The 20,390-nt window shown below is 45.2% G+C and overlaps 1 pseudogene; it reads right to left on the bottom strand.

Moving 5' to 3' along the window:
* The window catches only part of LOC128347573 (zinc finger protein 420-like), a 35,413-nt pseudogene that overhangs the window by 13,358 nt on the left and 1,665 nt on the right, over window positions 1–20,390 (bottom strand).

Here is a 20,390-nt window from a genome sequence, read left to right as displayed (position 1 = left end):
GGTGCTTGATTACCACTGCATACACCTCCCAGCCAGCCCCCACAAGCTTGTGTCCCTCATTCTGGCAATGAAATGTTGGCCACCCTAGGCCACCTGGGAGTTGTTTCTCAAGCTGGCTGCAGACCCATCACTCTCTTTTCTACTACACCTTTCGTAGGTCATAGAACACAATGTTGGAATTTCAGAAGTTGCCTGGAGGAGACCAGAAGCAGGCAGACAGCACCTGGGAGGAAAGCCTCCTCCAGACCCCCTCCATTCTATGATCTGCTGTTTATATTATTAATTTTTAGTCTCACAACCTGTTTTTAAAAATGTACAACCAGACAAAAAACAGTCCCATTTAAATGAGGGGGGGCAGTCCTAAAATAACATTGGTGCATGCCAAAGTTGTAGACAAAAGAGTGAAGGTGGGAAAATTAGAAGGTACAGGGAGTAATCTAGGCTCCTCTAGAACCCAAAATGTATCTGTTTTTCTCCACCCCACCCCACCCCACTCCGCCCCATTTCCAAAGTTGCTCCTCGCAGACTTCACTGCTTTTCTGCACTCATGGGGCCAAACTGTCGGAGATGGAGTTCCAGTGCATCGACCTCTTGAACCAACTGTCCTAATAACCACTAGGGGCATTGGGAGTAGAGGTAGTTAGGGTTAATTGGCAAGTTGATTGATTGGTTGATTAAGTGTCATAAAGTCAGTGTTGACTCTTAGTGACTACATAGATAGATTTTCTCGAGGATGATCTGTCTTCAACTTGACCTTTAAGGTCTCTCAGTGGTGCATTCATAGCTGTTGTAATCGAGTCCTTCCACCTTGCTGCTGGTCATCCTCTTCTTCTCTTTCCTTCAACTTTTATTTATTTATAATTTATTTATCAGATTTGTACACCGCCCCATACTTCTGTCTCTGGGAGGTTAACAATAACATAAAAACAAGATAAAAACATACACAAAAACTTAAAATAATTTAAAATCAAACACAGATTAAAACCTAAACAATTTAAAAAACTGAAAAAGCTTGGGTGAAGAGGTGTGTTTTCAAATGCTTTAAAAAAATTATCAGAGATGGAGAGGATCGTATTTCAGTAAGGAGCGCATTCCACAATCTTAGGGCAGCAACCAAGAAGGCCCGCCCCCGTGTGGCCACTAGGCGAGCTGGCAGCAACTGGAGACGGACCTCTCTAGACAACTCAATGGGCGGTGGAGCTCATAATGAAGAAGACGTTCTCTTAAATAACTAGGGCCCAAGCCATTTAGGGCTTTATAGGTTATAACCAGCACCTTGTATTTTGCCCTGAAACCTATTGATAGCTTTCCCCAGCATTATGGACTTCTCAAGGGAGCTGGGTTTTCACATAATGTGTCCAAAATATGATAGTTTAAACCTGGTCATTTGTGCCTTGAGTGAAAATTCTGGATTGATTTGTTCTATGATCCATTGGCTTGTTTTCCTGGCTGCCCATGGTATCCTCAAAAGTCTTCTCCAGCACCAAAGTTCAGAAGCGTCAAGACTTTTTCTATTTTGCTTCTTCAGAGTCCAGCTTTCTCATCCATAGAGTCTCATGGGAAAAACCACTGTCTGAATGATTCTAATCTTTGTAGGTATAGACACGTCACGGAATCGAAATATCCTTTCCAAGGCCTTCATTGCAACTCTACCAAGTGCTAGTCTGAGGCATATTTCTTGACTGTTGGATCCTTTACTGTTGATGGTCGATCCTAAAAGGTAGAAGCTGTCCACCACTTCAGTGTCTTCACTAACAATTCTGAGGCTGGTTGCTAGATGGGCCTTGTGCCTGATCCAGTAAGGCTGTTCTTATGTTATTAATGCTGTATACTTTCTCCTTATTTATTCAATTTATATGCTGAATATATACTGAGAGAAGCTGGACTGGAAGAAGATGAGCGTGGTTTTAAAGTTGAAGAAACATCAATAACCTGCGCTATCATGATGACACCACTCTGATAGCTGAGAATGAGGATGATTTGCAAGCTCTAGTAATGAAAGTCAAGGAGCACAGTGAAAAAATGGGACTACGACTAAATGTAAAGAAGACTAAACTAATGACAACGGGTTCGGCAACCAGCCTCAGAATTGACAATGAAGACACTGAAGTGGTGGATAGCTTCTGCCTTTTAGGATCGACCATCAAGAGTCGATCAACCAGTTATCGGCTGATAACAGAGCAACGCCGTGGCCTGTTGTCTGGCCCAGCATCGCTTCCCAACTGCGATGTGCACCTGTGCAGTTGGCCTCGCAGTAACACATGCACTTCAGGACTGTGGGCTTAACCTCTCCAAATTCCAAGTAGCTTTTGTGAGTGCCATACGGAGCCATGTACAGCCCAACTCAGTATCACCCTCCACCCCGCATCAGGCCATTCCCGAGTGTGATCTTGGCAGGCCCATCACCAGGGAGCCTGAGCAGAAAAGGCTCCTGCAAAGGAAGAGTGAATCTCCTTGCCAGAAAAGATGTCGCTGGCCAGCCCTCTGGTTCCTTACAGTTCAACGCCTAAGAGTAAAGCTGATACTTCATGTCACAGATGTCTTCCACTGATGAGGATCTCTTCCAGCATCCTGGGGGCATCACCGCTGAACTCCACTTGAATAAAAGTGCTGCTTATGGCATTCAGAGTAATAAGCAAGCATCACCACAATCTTTCCAAACATTTACAAATAAATCTTTTATTTTCTGCGATGAAGTTTATGAATGCGTCTTTTGAAAGAGTATAGCTGTTTACTTCTATAATATATTTTAACCTTTACCATAAAAACTAATTCTTGCTTTTTTCAAACAAAAGCTCTTTGAATTATTTGGAAAACCAAACGAAGGTTTTTGTTATAAACATTCCCAACACAGCTAGAAATGTCACAGGTCGACGCCCACAGGAATACGGTCACTAGTCCACATCCACAAGAAGTTACTCTATAAGCAGTCTTACTGCAATTAATGGGGTGCAAGCACACAAAATCTCATTGGGTTACCTGAGCTGCAGGTTTGTGAGGGAAAGGGGCACACTTTTCAAAGAGTCTAGGAAATCCTGAGAGTTTTGATGCAGATTGCTGAGTTTCAATGCCCCTCAGTAGAGGCCCCTGCCCCCCTGTGAGACCTCAAAACGTGCTTTGCATTGAGTGCCCCTTTGTTATTGTTGTTGTTGTTAAATTTATATACCACCTTTCATTAAAACAATCCCAAGGCGGTATACACTTTACTCTATACACTCTACTCTTCCTGATGATTTATCATGCAGTTGTTGGGTGAGATAATGGGGGGAGGGGGCATGAAATGACATTTGGGGGCATTGGTGGGCACCATGTATCCGTGCACACATGCACACACACACATGCACTCCTGCCTTCTCTTCCCTACCTAGGCATAGGAGCATGTGCCAATGGGAAGCAAGAAGCTCTGTTCCCCCGCCCCCTGGAGCACTCCATTGGCCAGTACAGGAGTCACCCCCAACCCCTGACCTCAGTGAGACCTTGAAGTATACTTTGTATTTAGCACTCTCTTCATCATAGCAGCGGGAGCTTCCCATGGCTCTACATGCAGTTGTTCCTCAAGAATACTGGCAATTTGTTTTTAAAGACAAAATGACATTGGCGGTGGGAAATCCACAGGAAAAAATGCATGTGCAAAGAGAGACATACTCCTGCCTTCTCTCCACCCCCTGTGCACAGGTGACTGTAACAATTAGAAGCAGGCAGGATGGAGCAGGAAACCCTGCCATGTGAATGAACCAAAGGGAGAGAACCCAGAATCAACCATAATAAAAGGCAGCAATATGTACGGCCTATACTGACTCCAGTTTATGCTTTTTCATTCTTAGGGGTCATTCACATGATTGTCCCAGGCGGGGTGGGACGGCACAGGGGGAAGGCTGCTTTCACCTTACCCACCACCCAATGACCAAGCAGGTCCTCTGGGTGTGCCTCCCATGTGCCCATGGCACATGGGCAGCCCTGCTCCATGCAGCTTTGTGAAGCACAGAGCAGTGCGGAGGGATCCAGGGCAAGAACTTGTTGTTCTGGCCTCCAGGCATCCCTCAATGCAATGTGGGGGCTCTATGCACCCATCCCTGTGACTCCTGGGGCTGCAACCACTCCTGCCGCTTCTCACAACCAGCCAAACCCTGCTTGGGGCAGCCCAGGGAGGGTTAGGCTGGTCGTGAGAACAGCCTCTTTATATATATTCTCACTATCACTTGCAACACCTTGCCACATATTCTTATGCTGTAGACCTTCTGTTCTGCTGAGGGTTATGTACAACAGTGTTCATATCCTTTTCTCCAAAGCCCCTTTCTATTTACATGTAGTCCTTTAATTGGGTTTCCTGATTATTTTGTTTTCAGTCCTCTTCTGCAATGTCAACAGCTGAGAGCTTATCCCACTTCTTCAGATAAGGGTGTTGGGTTCTTTTTTTAAAATATTGCTCATCTTCAAGTAGCATCTAATAAATCTGCATGCCCATGCCCTTGTTTACTGAATTTACTTAGGCATAAGCTTTTCAAAGGGTGTCAACTTTTTAGTGACTTGCAAATGAACAATTTCATTTCATAATTATAAAATGGGTGAACATTAGTGGGTAATATCAATGCCGTGACCACTTTATAAGGGAGGACAGCCAGATGAGTGCTTCAGTGCTGAGCTTGCATTCAAGAGAGAAGTTTTGCCCTTCATATGCGAGGCCCTCCTTTTTTTAAGATACACCCCACAGAAACTCATGCCTTAAAATGTAAAATTTTAAGGGATTAATGTAGCTTTTTTCTAGGAATTCATTGACAACTTGAATAAGTAAAGTGGTACTCCAGTAAGAAATGAGGGAGTTCCACCGACCAAAGCTCCTCCTAGATTTCTGGCCAGAAAATTTAGGACCAACTAAAGGAAGCACTTTTTCACACAGCTCATCATTAACCAATGGGATTCTCTGCCATGGGATGTGATGATGGCCACCAGCCTGGATGGCTTTAAAAGGGGCTTAGACAAATTCATGGAAGACAAGTCTATCAAGCGCTACTAGTCTGATGGCTGTGGGATACTTCCAGCCTCAGAGGTATGATGACTCAATACCAGTTGCAGGGGAGCAACAGCAGGAGGGAGGGCATGCCTGTGGGCTTCCCAGAGGCATCTGGTGGGCCACTCTGGGAAAGAGGATGTTGGACTAGGTAGGCCTTGGGCTGGATCCAGTAGGGCTGTTCATATGCAGGATTAAAGAGCAAACACTACAGGACATCAAAATCCTGAATTAAAAGTTGTTGCTTTGCAGCCAGCAATGCTTCCTCCATTAACAAAAAGAATTAGTTCATTAAAACACATAATACCTCTCAGGTATTCCCATCCATGGACCTAGCATGAGCCAGAGACAGGCTGATCCACACCCTTCCCTAATCTAAGAACCACCTCTAAAATAATGCCAGCTTCCCCAGTGGGAAGATTAACCCAACCAGGCATATGGACAGAGCAAGGAAAGATGACTGGCTGAGGCTTCCCCTTCCTCTAAGACCTGGCTTTGCAGAACCACCAGTTCTTCACAGATCTCAGTCCAACAAAGTACAGTTTGCCATTTGTAAGGAATAGTGAATAGGGGATTTAAGCCCAGCCTTTATCTCAAAGCAAACCCACGTGGGGGAAAAAAAATGCTGCATCATTCCCTCCATGTTTACTCAACAAAGGCTGTTTCTTTTAAAACTTAAACTGCTTCCTCAGTAACCGATTCCCTGCCACCACACCCTAATTACAGAGCTTAACTCCTCCCTGGATTTGGGTGAGTGTTCAGGGAAACTCTCTTCCTCTTTACCAAATGGAAAAATACAAAAACCTCCCACGTGCTGCCTACATGTGATGAGAAGAGCTGGTAGAGTTGCTGAGCAATTTAAAATTGAGACGTGTTTGCACCAGAGTAAAATCCCCTTTCCTGAGTTAAAAATCCACTCAGAGACAGGTAAAATACAAAGAACAAAAAGAGAAAAACTTTATTCAAAATACTACATACAGCTTCAGTCTGAGGCTTTCTCAGCTTATAGTTACAGGCAAAAAGAAACACTCAGTACTTGAAAGAATACTTCAAATTCACCATCAGATGATACTGGGGTGGCACACTTTAAAAATGGTGGTTACCCAGTTGCATAGAACATAAATGCAAGAAAATACAAAAAGCCCCCTTGAGAGTTTACAGAGACTTTTGCAATACCCTAATTGGAAAGAAAGGGCAGAAGCTCAGTTGCTCTTAGTTACGTTACAAATAAAAACACAATAGATCAGTTGTAAGGATTTGCAAAAGCACAAAAGCAAAAGAAATCTAATGCAGGCTACCTAACACACAGTTCCCTGGCTAAACCTTTTCCCAAAGCCAAAGCCCTGGCATCCTTCCTGAAGTCACCAAATCTATGGTAGAGACTTCAGGCCCCTGCAGAGCTCCTGGTTGCCGCCATTGCCTGGCCAGGAAACCTGTTGTTTTCTCTGCCTGGCTCCAACTGAGAACAAAGAACCCCCTTCACTTCCTGCCGCCAGGTCCTCTACGAGCTGCCCACTATCTGCCAAGTGGCTGAGGTCACTGCCTGAGAGACAGGACAGGGTTCACTTCCAGTTCACTCTTTAGGGGAGGGGAGGGCTGATCGCCACACTAGTGAAGTATCAGACTTGACTATTTGGGCACAACCACTGGGAACACTGGGAGGGAACCAAGAGTCATTTCCTTGGCCAAAAAGTCTTAGTCCTTCATCTGGACGCTGCTTTCAAGATCTCTATGCAGATCAAGGGAAGGTAGATCTCCTGGCTGATTGAAACATGTTGTGGTTTCAGCCCAGTCCCTTCTTTGCATAGATGGATCTAACATCAAGGATCTGTGTGCTCTGCATATGGGCCATCAGGGGTTGCCAAGGGATGGTCCTGCTATTTTCCGCCTCTGCCAAGGGCCACACCCCATTCAGCACCTCTCTCCCTCCCACTGCTGACCTCCTCGTAGCAGGAGCTGAGTGGTGACATAATTACACCATGTTGTAGGTGGCACGAGGAAGCCAGCCAGCCACGGTAGTGAGTGCAGGCCTATGGTGGGCAACTGGCCAGCGGTAGTCGCTGTAGTGATCTACTGTAGGAATCCACCTGGTGGGTGGGACATGAGTGCTGTTGCTGAGCTGTCTGAGAACAAGGAGGAGGAAGTCAGGGAGAGAGAAGCATGTACAGAAAGTGAGGAGCATGGAGTTTTGCTCCCTCATGGTGAAAGCCAGCATGGAGGTTTCTCTCACAGAGTAACTACACAGATTTTTGAAAGACAGAACTGCAGGAGGCTTGATTCTCATCTGGCAATTTTGTTGAGTTTTCAAGGAGAGGGAGAAGCCAAGGCTCAGGATCCCAACTCAGGAAACAGTTTGTGTAGTCAGACTTTGCATCAGGGAATTTATTTTGATGTTTGTGTGTTGCTTTGCATATCCCTGATATGCTGTTCTATTATTGCTTACCTGGAAACGTAATTAAAATAAGAAACACCAGCCTACGCTCAACCCACCGAGGGCATTGCAAAAGACTGTAAGCTTCTAAGTATGTCTAACTGTATCTAAAAAGCTGAGAAAGCCTCAGACAGAAGCAGTCTGTGATGTTTTAAATAAAACATTTCTTTTTCTGTTCTTTACCTGTTAAAAGCCTCACAGAATGTTTGCTTAACTCTGGGAGGGAAGGGGTGCACCTTTGGTGCAAAATCGGATTGTGAGGAGCTCCAAAAGGATCTCTCCAAACTGGAGGAGTGGGTGACAAAAATGGCAAATGCGCTTCAGTGTTGGCAAGTGTAAAGTGATGCATATTGAGACGAAAACCCCCAACTTCAAGTATACGCTCATGGGATCTGGGCTGTCGGTGACTGAACAGGAGGAGGATCTTGGGGTCGTGGTGGACAGCTCGTTGAAAGTGTCGACTCAATGTGCGGCAACTGTGAAAAAGGCCAATTCCATGCTAGGGATCATTAAGAAGGGAGTTGAAAATAAAACGGCTAATATTACAATGTCCTTATACAAAACTATGGTGCGGCCACACTTGGAGTACTGCGTACAATTCTAGATACCACATCTAAAAAAGGACATTCTAGAACTGGAAAAGGTGCAGAAGAGGGCAACCAAGATGATCAGGGGCCTAGAGCACCTTTCTTATGAGGCAAGGCTACAACACCTGAGGCTTTTTAGTTTAGAAAAAAGACGACTGCGGGGAGACATGATAGAAGTCTATAAAATCATGCATGGTGTGGAAAAAGTGGAGAGAGAGAAATTCTTCTCCCTCTCACATAACGCTAGAACCAAGGGTCATCCCATGAAATTGATTGCCAGGAAATCTAGGACCAACAAATGGAAATACATTTTCATACAATGCATAATTAACATGGAATTCTCTGCTACCAGATGTGGTGACAGCCAACAACCTGGATGGCTTTAAGAGGGGTTTGGATAACTTCATGGAGGAGAGGTCTACTAGTCAAAGGGCCACTTCCAGCCTGAAAGGCAGGATGCCTCTGAGTACCAGTTGCAAGGGAGTAACAGCAGGAGAGAGGGCATGCCCTCAACTCCTGCCTGTCACTTCCAGAGGAATCTATTGGGCCACTGTGCAAAACAGGATGCTGGACTAGATGGGCCTTGGGCCTGATCCAGCAGTGCTGTTCTTCTGTTCAGTCTCCATGGACCGCTTGCCAGCTATGCATGTGGAACTACGTTCCCCATACTTTGCCTTTTAACAAAGTAAAGAGAGTTTTCCCCACTCTTCTCTTCCACCCCACGCCCAGGGGGAGAAGACGACTGGATGAGTGCTTCAGTGCTGAGCCTCCATGGAAGAGAGAAGTACTTCCCTTCATAAGCAAGAAAGCCTTCTTTTGTCAGATGCATCCCACAACTCATGCCACAATTAAAATGGAAGTTTTAAAAGTGGATGTGATTTCAGCTCTTTTCCCCAATGCAGAATAATGTAGCCATTTGCCAGGAATTCATTTACAACATGAATATTTAGAGTGGTACTGTAGTGAGAAATAAGGGAGTGCCTTCAACCAAAGTTCTTCCCACACTCCAACCATGTATATGGTTTTTCTCCTGTGTGAATCCTTTGATGTACAGTGAGATTTACCTATTTGTTGAAGCCCTTTCCACTCTCCAAGTATGTATATGGTTTCTCTTCTGTGTGAATCCACTGGTGTGAAGTCAGGCTTCTTTTCTGGCAGAAGCCCTTTCCACACTCAAAGCATCTATATGGTTTCTCTCCTGTGTGAATCCATTGGTGTGAAATCAGGCTCATTTTCCGACTGAAGCTCTTTCCACACTCCACACATGTATATGGTTTCTCTCCTGTGTGAATCCTTTGATGTACAGTGAGATCTGCCCTTTTGATGAAGCCCTTTCCACACTCCAAGCATTTATATGGTTTCTCTCCTGTGTGAATCCTTAGATGTACAGTGAGTTTATCCCTTTGACTGAAGCCCTTTCCACACTCCAAGCATTTATATGGTTTTTCTCCTGTGTGAATCCGTTGATGTACAGTGAGATCTGAATTTTTAATGAAGCCCTTTCCACATTCAAAGCATTTATATGGTTTCTCTCCTGTGTGAATCCTTTGGTGAGAAGTCAGGTGTCTGTACTGACAGAAGGCCTTTCCACACTCCAAGCATTTATGTGGTCTCTCTCCTGTGTGGATTCTTTGATGTTGACTGAGGATTCCTCTCTTGCGGAAGCTTTTCCCACATTCCAAGCATTTGTGTGCTTTCTCCTCTGTATGCATTTTCCCCTGAGGTTGAAGGCTGGATTCAGAACTGAAGCTCCTCCTCGAGAAAGGATAAAGTGTTTTCTCTACTACTTTCTCCTTTCCCCCCTGGATTGTGATTGTATGCAGTTCACCATGCTGAGAAGCAGGAGGTCCATTCCTCTTCTTCTGTTTGGCTTCGGTTTTTATTCTTTGCAGTTCTCTCTGTGTTCTTCCAGCACCTCCCAACAATTCTCTGTGGAGCTTTCTCTCATTCTCACTCTCCCAGCTGGCACCTGCTGGAAGGAAGAGAGAAAACTAATCAGAGCTGAGACCATAAAGGACCCTCACATCCACGAACAAGCCTGTTAGTGTCCTCTTGATGGGAGAAGAACACAGTCAGACTGCTCTGTATTACTGAGACATGGGTGGAGGCAACCCAGGCCAACACTGGGGTTTTTGGTGCCCTGGGTAAAGCATCATTTGTCACCCTCCAGTTCAGTAGAGAGGGACACGAGATATCTAGAATGAACTTTTAAAATTATTTACTTGGAAATCTAAATGAACACTATAAGGAGAAAAACAAGCAGCTTATAACGAACTTTTACATGTATCTAAATAATAATAACCTAATAACCTAACATGTATCTAAAATAAAAACAATAATTTTAATGTGTATCTCAATAATAATAATACAACTTTTTATTGTTGCAACAAACTACACAAATGTCTGAGCAATCTTCTGGGCTAGGAAGAGCAGAATATAAATGCAAATAAGTAGATACACTTGCCACCATTTCTGGCAAGAAGGAAAGCTATGGAATGGGAAGTAATGGTCTTGGCTGGAGGGGAGGAGCACATGTGACTCCTGAAGTGCAAGGGCACTTTTAATGCCCCAAACATCATTTGTGACATTTTAAACCCCTTTGGTGAAGGAGGATGGGGCTTGCATTGTTCAATATATATATATTCGATATATACAGGCAAACTCTTTACTCGCTAATTCCACATATGCAGTTTTGCGTATCTGCAGTCGGGAAAATGACATTCGGCCATGGCATAAACGGGGGAGAAAAGTGGGGGACAAGTTTACCCCTGCATATCCGTGGGTCGGGGGTGGCTCAGCCTAGCCCAGAAGATTGCTCAGACATTTGCGTAGCTTGTTGCAACAATAAAAAGTTGAAATATTATTACTGAGGTAGACATTAAAATTATTGCTTTTATTTTAGATACATGTTATCAGAAGTGAGGTCATTTCAGGCTGCCATTTTAGAGTGGAGGTCATTTCAGGCCGCCATTTTAGGGATCAGAGCCACAAAATGGCTCCTGTTAAAAACAAAACAAAACAACCCCCCCCCGGTGATTTTCAGCCATTGGGGGGGGGAATATCACGACTCGGGGGAAGCAGCAGAGCAAGGTAAGATGCTTCCCCCAACCTGCAAAAACCAGCCAATTTTCAGCTATTTTTGGCTGTTTGGGAGTTATTTTCAGCCACTTTGGAACATAACCTCGGTGATCTTATAGGATCAATGATCTGATATTCGCGGTTCCCGTATCCATGGTACAGCCGACGAACAGAACACACACACACACACACACACACACACACACACACACACACACACACACACACATCGAGGTCCACCTGTATACCACATGGTCAAATTATCACATTATGTAATCACGTTATCACTTTATTTTAATCATAATGATCACATAATGCTTCTAATCAAACATCCATATATGAAGACTTTATTTCAGGTCTGTTCATACTGACTTACTGCTGACAAGTTATTTTGGAAATTGCTTTGAAAGCTTTATGCAAGAATAGATCTTTTGCCAGTGTGGCAGATCCCAGCGTGCTTCCGCCACATGTCACAGCCCTGTGATCTTAAGCTTTATTGCTGCCACCAAGCAGACCTCTGTATTTTTTCTGCCTTTGTCTAACATAACCTGTCAAACCTCCGTCTTATTTAAAGTAAGGTAGGGTGGAAAGGTTTCTAAGCATGGGGTGGGCAAACAGACTGAAACTACTAATTTTTAACTTCAAAGCAAGAAAACTTTACTTTTAAATAGTACAATTCAAACCAATATTTCTTTTGGAAAATTTAGGACAAAACAGCAACTACATGAGGACAAGGAATGAATGAATGAATGAATGAATGAATGAATAAATAAATAAATAAATAAATAAAACATGAGAAAAACGCACCCATGCTATCCTGCACTAATGCTGGGCCCTAACTCAAGAGTCCTTCCCAAGCGTCCTCTTGCAATCACCCCTAGTCAGCCTCTGCAGCAAGCCTGGCTCGTCCCTGACTCAGCCTCAGGTCCTGCTCTTCCTTCCCAGTTCTGGGTTTCAATCCCAGACTCTCTCTCCAGCTGCTTAAGATGTGGTTCGGTCCTCCAGGGAGTGACAACTCTCCCAGTGATTTCTCAGCTCTCTTTCCTGCACCAGCTCTGATTCTCTCCGACTGTGACAGCAACTTGCACTCCTTGAACTCCTTTATTTGAACTCTCTTCAGCTCTCCAACTCGCACTAAAACTAGGGATGTGCCCAAATGAGATTTGGCGTCTGAATCGCAGGCACAAGCCCTTTGAAAATGAGGGTCCCTTTAAAGTGGAGGAGAGCAAGTCCATACCTGCTCCTCCTCTGCTCCCTGCCACTTCCTGAATGGCAGCGCTCCACTCAGCTATGCCCATGCGTCATCCATGGGGCATCTCCAACTACCCGGAGTGATGCTGGCACACACACAGCCACCATACATGCACAGATGTCATGTGCATGCCGGGGCAGCTGGAAGGTGCCCTGCCTGTGCATGGGCATAGCTGTGGGGAACGCCGCCACTTGGGAAGTGGTGGCGAGCAGAGGAGGAGCAGGTATGGGCCTGCTCTCCTCCACTTTAAAAGGGCTGTGTAAGCCCTCCTATTTAAAGGCACTGTGCCCACGATTCAGATGCCGAATCGTGTTTTGGCACATCCCTAACTAAAACTATGCTGAAGGTATCCTCTTTATATTCTCTTTCCCCCTCCATTTTTATTCCAAACAAACCAAATTTCTCTCTATCCACCCTCTCTACTCCATGTGTAATTGAGGTGTATAAAATTATGCATGGAGAGGATGGACAGAGAGAAATTTTTATCCTTCTCTCACAACAATAGAACCAGGGGTCACCCCATGAAACTGAAGGTCGGGAAATTTGGGACTGACAAGAGGAAGTACTTTTTCACACAGTGCATAATTAACATATGAAATTCTTTGCCATGGGATGTGGTGATGGCCACCAGCTTGGATGGCTTTAAAAGGAGCTTAGACAGATTCATGGTGGACAGATCTATCAATAGCTACTAGTCTGGTGGCTGTGGGCCATCTCCAGGCTCAGAGGCATGATGCCTCTCAATACCAGTTGCTGGGGAGCAACAGCAGGAGAGAGGGTGTGCACATAACTCTTGCCTGTGGGCTCCCCAGAGGCATCTGGTGGGCTACAGTGTGAAACAGGATGCTGGACTAGATGGGCCTTGTGCCCGACCCAGCAGGGCTGTTCTTATGTAATCAACATAACTGAATCAAATCACACCCTCTCTTCCCTCCAAAACCAAACTGTAGAACAGGAGCTGTGAACATTTGACCCCTGCACAGCTTTTTAATATGGGGAGTACGCAGAGCAATTGCAATACACAAATCTTATATACAAAAAGGGGAGGTTTCAGGCCTCATTCCTTCAACAGGAACAGGCATATTAGACTAGCCATGGGTCAGACAGAAGAGTTTTGATGATTACAGGTCAAATTGGCAAATTGGATACTATACATAGTTTATTTTCTTGCAGGAACTACTGCAATAACACAGAAGGGTGTTTTTCTGCTAAGAGTTGGCTATCTGGTCCTGGTCAAGATCACCTAATCTCAATATAGTTTTTCAACCGATGAAATAGTCAGCAATTCATAATTTCTGCAAAAGAGGCAATAGTAATCAAGTAATTATTATAGAACGACGACTTTCTGATTAAGATGGGTGGTATCATCTAATTAGATGTGGCCCATCAAAACATAAGTACCTGAAACCATCTCTTTAGAAGGAAATGATCTAAGACAAGGGTTTATAAAGATTTAAGCCATGAATTTTATTTAGTGAGTTTTTTCTCAGTTTGGGCGATTCCTCCTCTCCCTTTGGGGGGACTTTTTCTCCCCTTTTGGAGAATGTCTCCTCTCCTTTTTTTCCCTTTCCTCCTTTTCCTCCAATTTTACTCACTATAAGCTTTAAGCTCTAGCTGTAGTCTTTTCAATGTTTGTTTTATTTTTTCATTGGGTCTCCTGTTTTGAGTCCTTTCTTTTGTGTTGCTGAGACTGATTTGCAGATTGAACCAGCAGAACCTTAAGGATTAGCTCTTCTCACCTATCCTAATTGTAACCCAAATAAAATGTTAACTTTAATTCTGGAGTGTGTGCTTCATTTTCTGGGTAGTGAGCAAACATCAGGCCAGGACCCAATAACTACATGCTATGATTTGGCTACTAGGGAATATTCCAACACATAACTGGAATATTCCACAGGCAAGAGGTGAGGGCATACTCTCTCTCCTTCTGTTGCTCCCCTGTACCTGATATTTAGAGACATCTTGCCTCTGAGGCATCTTGCCTCTGAGACATCTTGCCTCTGAGGTGGCCAATAGCCACTAGACTAGTAGCCAGTGATAGACATGTCCTCCATGAATGTGTCTAAGCCCCTTTTCAAGCCATCCAGGTTAGTGGCCCTCACCATACCATCATAATAAGAGAAAATAAATATATTAGCATGGACCAGTGTTCCCTCTAAAAGAAAACCCCAGATGTTGAGGACTACAACTCCCAGCATCTTCTGCCTAAACCCACTGCAGTTAGGGACTCTGGGAGCTGTAGTCAACAACATCTGGGATTGCCTCTTACAGGGAACACTGGTAGGAACATGCTATCACCCTCCTGATCATAACATGGAGGGTGATCTGGAGTTGGAGAAGGAAAACAGGGAAGTGTCAGAGGTGTCGTATCTTTCCCCTTTTCAGTCTCCCCTTCAGTGAAAAAGAGGGAGCCTTACCCAGAGAGGACACATTCTCATAGTTCTCCTCCATGACTGCCCTGTGCAGGGCTCTTTGGGCCGGATCCAGCAGAGCCCACTCCTCCTCCGTGAAATGCACAGCCACCTCCTCAAAGGTCACCGGATCCTGGAAGAAGAAGAAAATATTTTTTCCTCACAGAACACATTAGGGTTCTTTCTCTTCGAAGCATAATCCAGAAGGGTAGTTAATGTAAATTGGGAGGAGAAGGGCAAAGAAGATTCACCTGCAGGGTCATCCATTATATTTATATACTATTTTCAACAAAAACCTTCAAAGTGGTCTATAGAGCAAATAAAAGAAATGGCGGGGGAAGGCGGCACTTTGTTTCAAAGGTGCTCCCATTGTTTCCAAAACGAAGAGGCAAATTGCTGTCCTCCCGCTAAATATTTGACAGCCAGCCCTTTCAAAGGCTCTTCCTTGCCCCGTTAGCCAGATTAAAGCCTTCACAAGTGCCCTTCACAGCCCTCCTAGCCGGCGGTTTTGACAGAGGCCAAAGGAAAGAGAGATGCCTTCATACCCAGGGGGATGTGGGGCAAACAAAGGTGATCTGTTCATTCCCCGTCCTCCTCCTCCCCCAGTGACCCCTCCCTTACTTGATCTGGTTGCACTGAAGCCTCTTCCGTTCCACCAGCAAGAAGAGATGGCTGAGAATCCATGGGCAGAGTCATTCCAGTACCTGCAAATCACACAAGCATGGTGGAAAGATGTTGGTGAATGAAATAAAGAGACCGCAAAGTATCATTTTTAAAAAGTCTTTATGTTGGCTCAGTGCACAATTCAAAATATGGATGGCAATAAATGTGACTGTTTTTAAGTTGAAAATTGCCCTAAAAGCAGGTTGCTTACCTGTAACAGATGATCTGGTAGTGACCCCACGACTGTCATAAACAATGGGTTCTGCACCTGTGCAGAGCATGCCTTAGTCACGTCATGGCTAGATTACTGTAACACACTCTACATGGGGCTGCCCCTGAAGAATATCCGGAAACTGCAGCTAGTGAAAAATGTGGCAGCTAGGGTTTTAGCTGGAGCTGCCCGGTGGGAGCATATCACTCCCCTTTTGAAAGAGCTGCACTGGGTCCAATTCAAGGTGCTGGTTTTGACCTTTAAAGCCCTTAATGGTTTCAGACCAGGATACCTAAGGGAGCACCTGCTCCCAAGGATTGCTGCCTGCTTGATGAGGTCATCTGAGAGGGCTCTGCTCCGGGTGCCGACAATGAAGGAAGCTCAGTTGTCATGCACGTGGGACATGGCCCTCTCTGTTGCTGCCCCCAGACTTTGGAATGCTCTCCTGGGGGCTATTCAGAGTAGAAGCCAGCGTGGTGTAGTGGTTAGAGTGCTGGACTAGGACTGGGGAGACCAGAGTTCAAATCCCCATTCAGCCATGATACTAGCGGGGTGACTCTGGGCCAGTCACGTCTCTCTCACCCTAACCTACTTCACAGGGTTGTTGTGAAAGAGAAACTTAAGTATGTAGTACACCGCTCTGGGCTCCTTGGAGGAAGAGCAGGATAGAAATGTAAAAATAATAATAATAATATTCGCTCCTCGATCTCCATCATGGCTTTTAGAAAGCATGTGAAGACTTGGCTTTTTACTCAGGCTTTTATGTGATTGTCTCCATCGCTGCTTCTTTGTATATTTTTATGTATGTATTTTTTAAAAAATTAATTAGATCTGTTTTTATATTTTAGCATAATATTTTAATTGTGTAATTTTTATAGTCTTGTTTTAATTTTTTCTATGTGAACCGCCTTGTGATTGTTTTTAATGAAAGGCGGTATATAAATTTAACAATAAAAATAAAAATAGGACTTGTGGAGGGTGGCAGTCCTGCCTGAAGACTGCAGAGCAAATTCTTCAGTCTGGAGTGGTGGGTCAGAAATGGAACAAGGTTGTCACTCATCTGCCCAAATCAGTCTTCCCCTCTGGGGACACTCCTGGCCTCGGCCTCCCCTTGAGCTCCATTGAGTGCAGCACTGTAGAAAAGCCAGAAAGACATGACAAACACTTTTGACGGAGGCACAGAATTGCATTTGGCGTGTGTGTGTGTGTGTGTGTGTGTGTGTGTGTGTGTGTGTGTGTGTGTGAAAAGTCTCTTTCCTACAGGCCAAATCCTTGGGGGGATTTGCGGGGCAGAGCAGCCCCCACACTCATCTGCCCAAATAATTTCTTCCCTCTGCACACTGTCCTGCTCTCAATCTTTCCTTGAGATCTTTTGAGTTCAGCATTATAGAACATCAGAACAGAGATCAGAACAAAATATTGAGGGGACATACAAGTGCATATTAGGGGGAGCATGTCAAAAGTGCCTCTCCTTCAAGTAACCCCAGAGGACCAGCAGTGGGAGATCAGATGGGAACACCTGCCCACCCCATTGCCCAACCTTGGCTGTCACTGGGAAGAAGTTGTTGATGGGAAAAGATGCCAGCCTGGAGATCTGACCATTTCCAATCATGGTTCATCCTTTATAAACAGCATTTTCTGTTTGGATATATGTAAGCTCCATGCAAGAATAAGTGTCTCCTCAAAGTCTCTGCAAGAAGAGGGTCGGATGTATACATCCTGAGACAAAGCATTTTAGAAAACCTTTTTGCAAGAGGATAGAAGGCATCCTCCTCCTCCACAAAAGGGCTCAGAGAAACATCAAAGCACTCCATGTATTTTGAGGATATCTGAGCAAGAGGGAGACCAAGAAAATGTCCGACACATCCAGCCTTACCAAGCAAAGTGGCAGCTCCGCCAGCTTCCTGCGAGGTCCACCTGGACAGCAGCCTCTGTTTGGCATCCAGTGGAGCACTCTCTGCCTCGGAGAAAACAGGAGCTGCTTCTGACAGTGGTCCTGGAATCTGAAAGAGACAGAAGAGAACAAGAGAGGTACAGATTAGGACAGGAATAGTGCAGAACAAGGCCTGAGAAGGGGTGGGGTGGAGGGTAATCTCCTTGAGCGATTCTCCAGTTGCCTTCTTGGACAACTAGTGGCTTCTTCCAGGATCCCCTGGCTCACATTCCAGACCTATTGCAACTCCCAAGATGAACCGCTCTCTCACCTGTTGCTCTTCCTGCTTCTTTTCCTCTGCCTGGCTCAGGAGGAAACCTTCTGCCAGGACCACCGCCTGGGAACTGGTCTCCGCTCCACATTCTCTGATCCAACTCTCCATCTCAGCGGGTAGGATGGCCAGGAATTGCTCCAAGACCACCAGGTCCAGGATCTGATTTTTCGTGTGTCTTTCTGGCAACAGCCACTGACAGCAAAGGTTGTGCAGCCGGTTACAAATCACTCGAGGCCCCTTGGCATCCTGGTAGCAGAACTGCCTGAAGCGCTGGCACTGTATATCTGAGTGCAGGATGTCCCCACTCAGGATCTCCTGCATGCTTTTTCCCCAGAATCCCCCACTGCTCTCAGCCAGGGTGGCATCTGGTCCATTTCCTGCATCCAGGCCAGCAGAATCTTTCTTTCCCATCTTTAATCTGTGCTCCAGGGCAGCTTCCAACAAGAACTAAAGAACTCCTTGTTCTCATTTGAGGGATGAAGGTTCTTGACATTCAGGTTCCATCTCATGGACCTTTTTCCTGTACAAGAAGGAGACAAATGCCAGGAGTCAAAGAGAAACTAGAGAGGCAATGTGTGGGGGAGGAAAGGGTGGGGGGCAGAGAACAAAGCCTTCAGTCCAATGCTGCATCCTTTCCTTTGGCCCGATCCTAAGAACCTTCCTCCTCCTTTGGGATTTCTTTCAGCCCATTCACCCCACAGCTGTACTTGTTTCACTCTTTCCTCTTCAACTCTCCCCATTCAGACCTCTCTCCCTCCTTTATCATTCCAGTTGAGGAGGGATTGTAGCTCAGTGGTTTCTTTGTCCAAGACCCAAGTAGGCAATCATGGGCTAGATCAGGCTGAGGCCTGCTCAGCTTCGGCCCTCTTGCAGATGATGGCTTACAACTCCCATAATCCTTGGCTACTGGCCATTGTGGCTGGGGATTATGGGTATTGTAGTCCAAAGACAGCTGGAGGGCCAAAGTTCAGCAGGCCTGGGCTAGATGGACCACAGGTTTGACTCAGAAGGCAGCTTACATAAGAACAACCCAGCTGGATCAGGCCCAAGGCCCATCTAGTCCAGCATCCTGTTTCACACAGTGGACCACCAGATGCCTCTGGGGAGCCCACAGGCAAGAGTTATGTGCATGCCCTCTCTCCTGCTGTTGCTCCCCTGCAACTGGGATTAAGAGGCCTGCCTCTGAGGCTGGAGTTGGCCCACAGCCATCAGACTAGTAGCCATTGATAGACCTGTCCTACATTAATTTTTCTAACCCCATTTTAAAACCATCCAAGCTAGGTAGACATCACCGCATTCCATGGCAATGAATTCCATAGATTAATTTTACATTGTGTGAAAATTTCCTGACCTTCAGTTTCATGGGGTGGCCCCTGCTTCTAGTGTTGTAAGAAAGGAGAAAAAATTCTCCCTGTCCACCCTCTCCACTCCATGCATAATTTTATACACCTCGATCATGTCTCCCCTTAGTCACCTCTTTTCCAAGGTAAAGAGCCCCAGATGCTGCAGCCTTGCCTCATAAGGAAGGTACTGCAAGCCCTTGGTTATCTTGGTTGCCCTCTTTTGCACCTTTTCTAGTTCTACAATATCCTTCTTAGGATACGGTGACCAAAGCTGTACGCTGTACTCCAGATGTGGCCACACCATCATTTTGTATAAGGGCATTATAATATTAGCATTTTTATTTTCAATCCCTTTCCTAATTATTCTTAGCATGGAACTGGCCTTTTTCACAGTTGCTTTGTACTGAGTCGACACTTTCAATGAGCTGTCCATCATGACCCCAAGATCTCTCTCCTGGTCAGTCACCAACAGCTCAGATCCCATCAGCGTATATGTGAAGCTGGGGGTTTTGCCCCAATGTGCATCACTTACTTACAATGAATCGCATTTGCCATTTTGTTGCCCACTCCCCCAGTTTGGAGAGATTTTTTTGCAGCTCCTCACAATCTGTTTTGGATTTCACTGTTCTAAATACTTTAGTGTCATCTGCAAATCTGGCCACTTCGCTGGTCACCCCAACTTCTAGATCATTTATGAGCAAGTTAAAGACTACTGGTCCCAGTACTGATCCCTGGGGGAACCCCACTTCCTAGCTGCCTCCATTGTGAAAACTGTCCTTTTATTCCTACTCTCTGTTTCCTGTCCTTCAGCCAGTTATCGATCCACAATTGAACCTGTCCCCTTATCCCATGACTGCTAAGTTTACTCAAGAGCTTTTGGTCAACTAGGTCAACCAGATCACCTTTTTCCACATGCCTGTTGACACTCTCAAAGAACTCCAAAAGGTTAGTGGCACATAAGCCAACGTGGTGTAGTGGTTAGAGTGCTGGACTAGGACCGGGGAGACCCGAGTTCAAATCCCCATTCAGCCATGATATGTGCTGGGTGACTCTGGGCCAGTTACTTCTCTCTCAGCCTAACCTACTTCACAGGGTTTTTCTGAGGAGAAACTTAAGTATGTAGTACACCACTCTGGATTCCTTGGAGGAAGAGTGGGATATAAAAATGTAAATAATAATAATATACTTGAAAGGCTGAA

The sequence above is a fragment of the Hemicordylus capensis genome, chromosome 2 (genome assembly GCF_027244095.1).
Source record: "Hemicordylus capensis ecotype Gifberg chromosome 2, rHemCap1.1.pri, whole genome shotgun sequence".
Taxonomy (NCBI): Eukaryota; Metazoa; Chordata; class Lepidosauria; order Squamata; family Cordylidae; genus Hemicordylus; species Hemicordylus capensis.
This window is presented reverse-complemented; position numbering and strand designations above follow the sequence as displayed.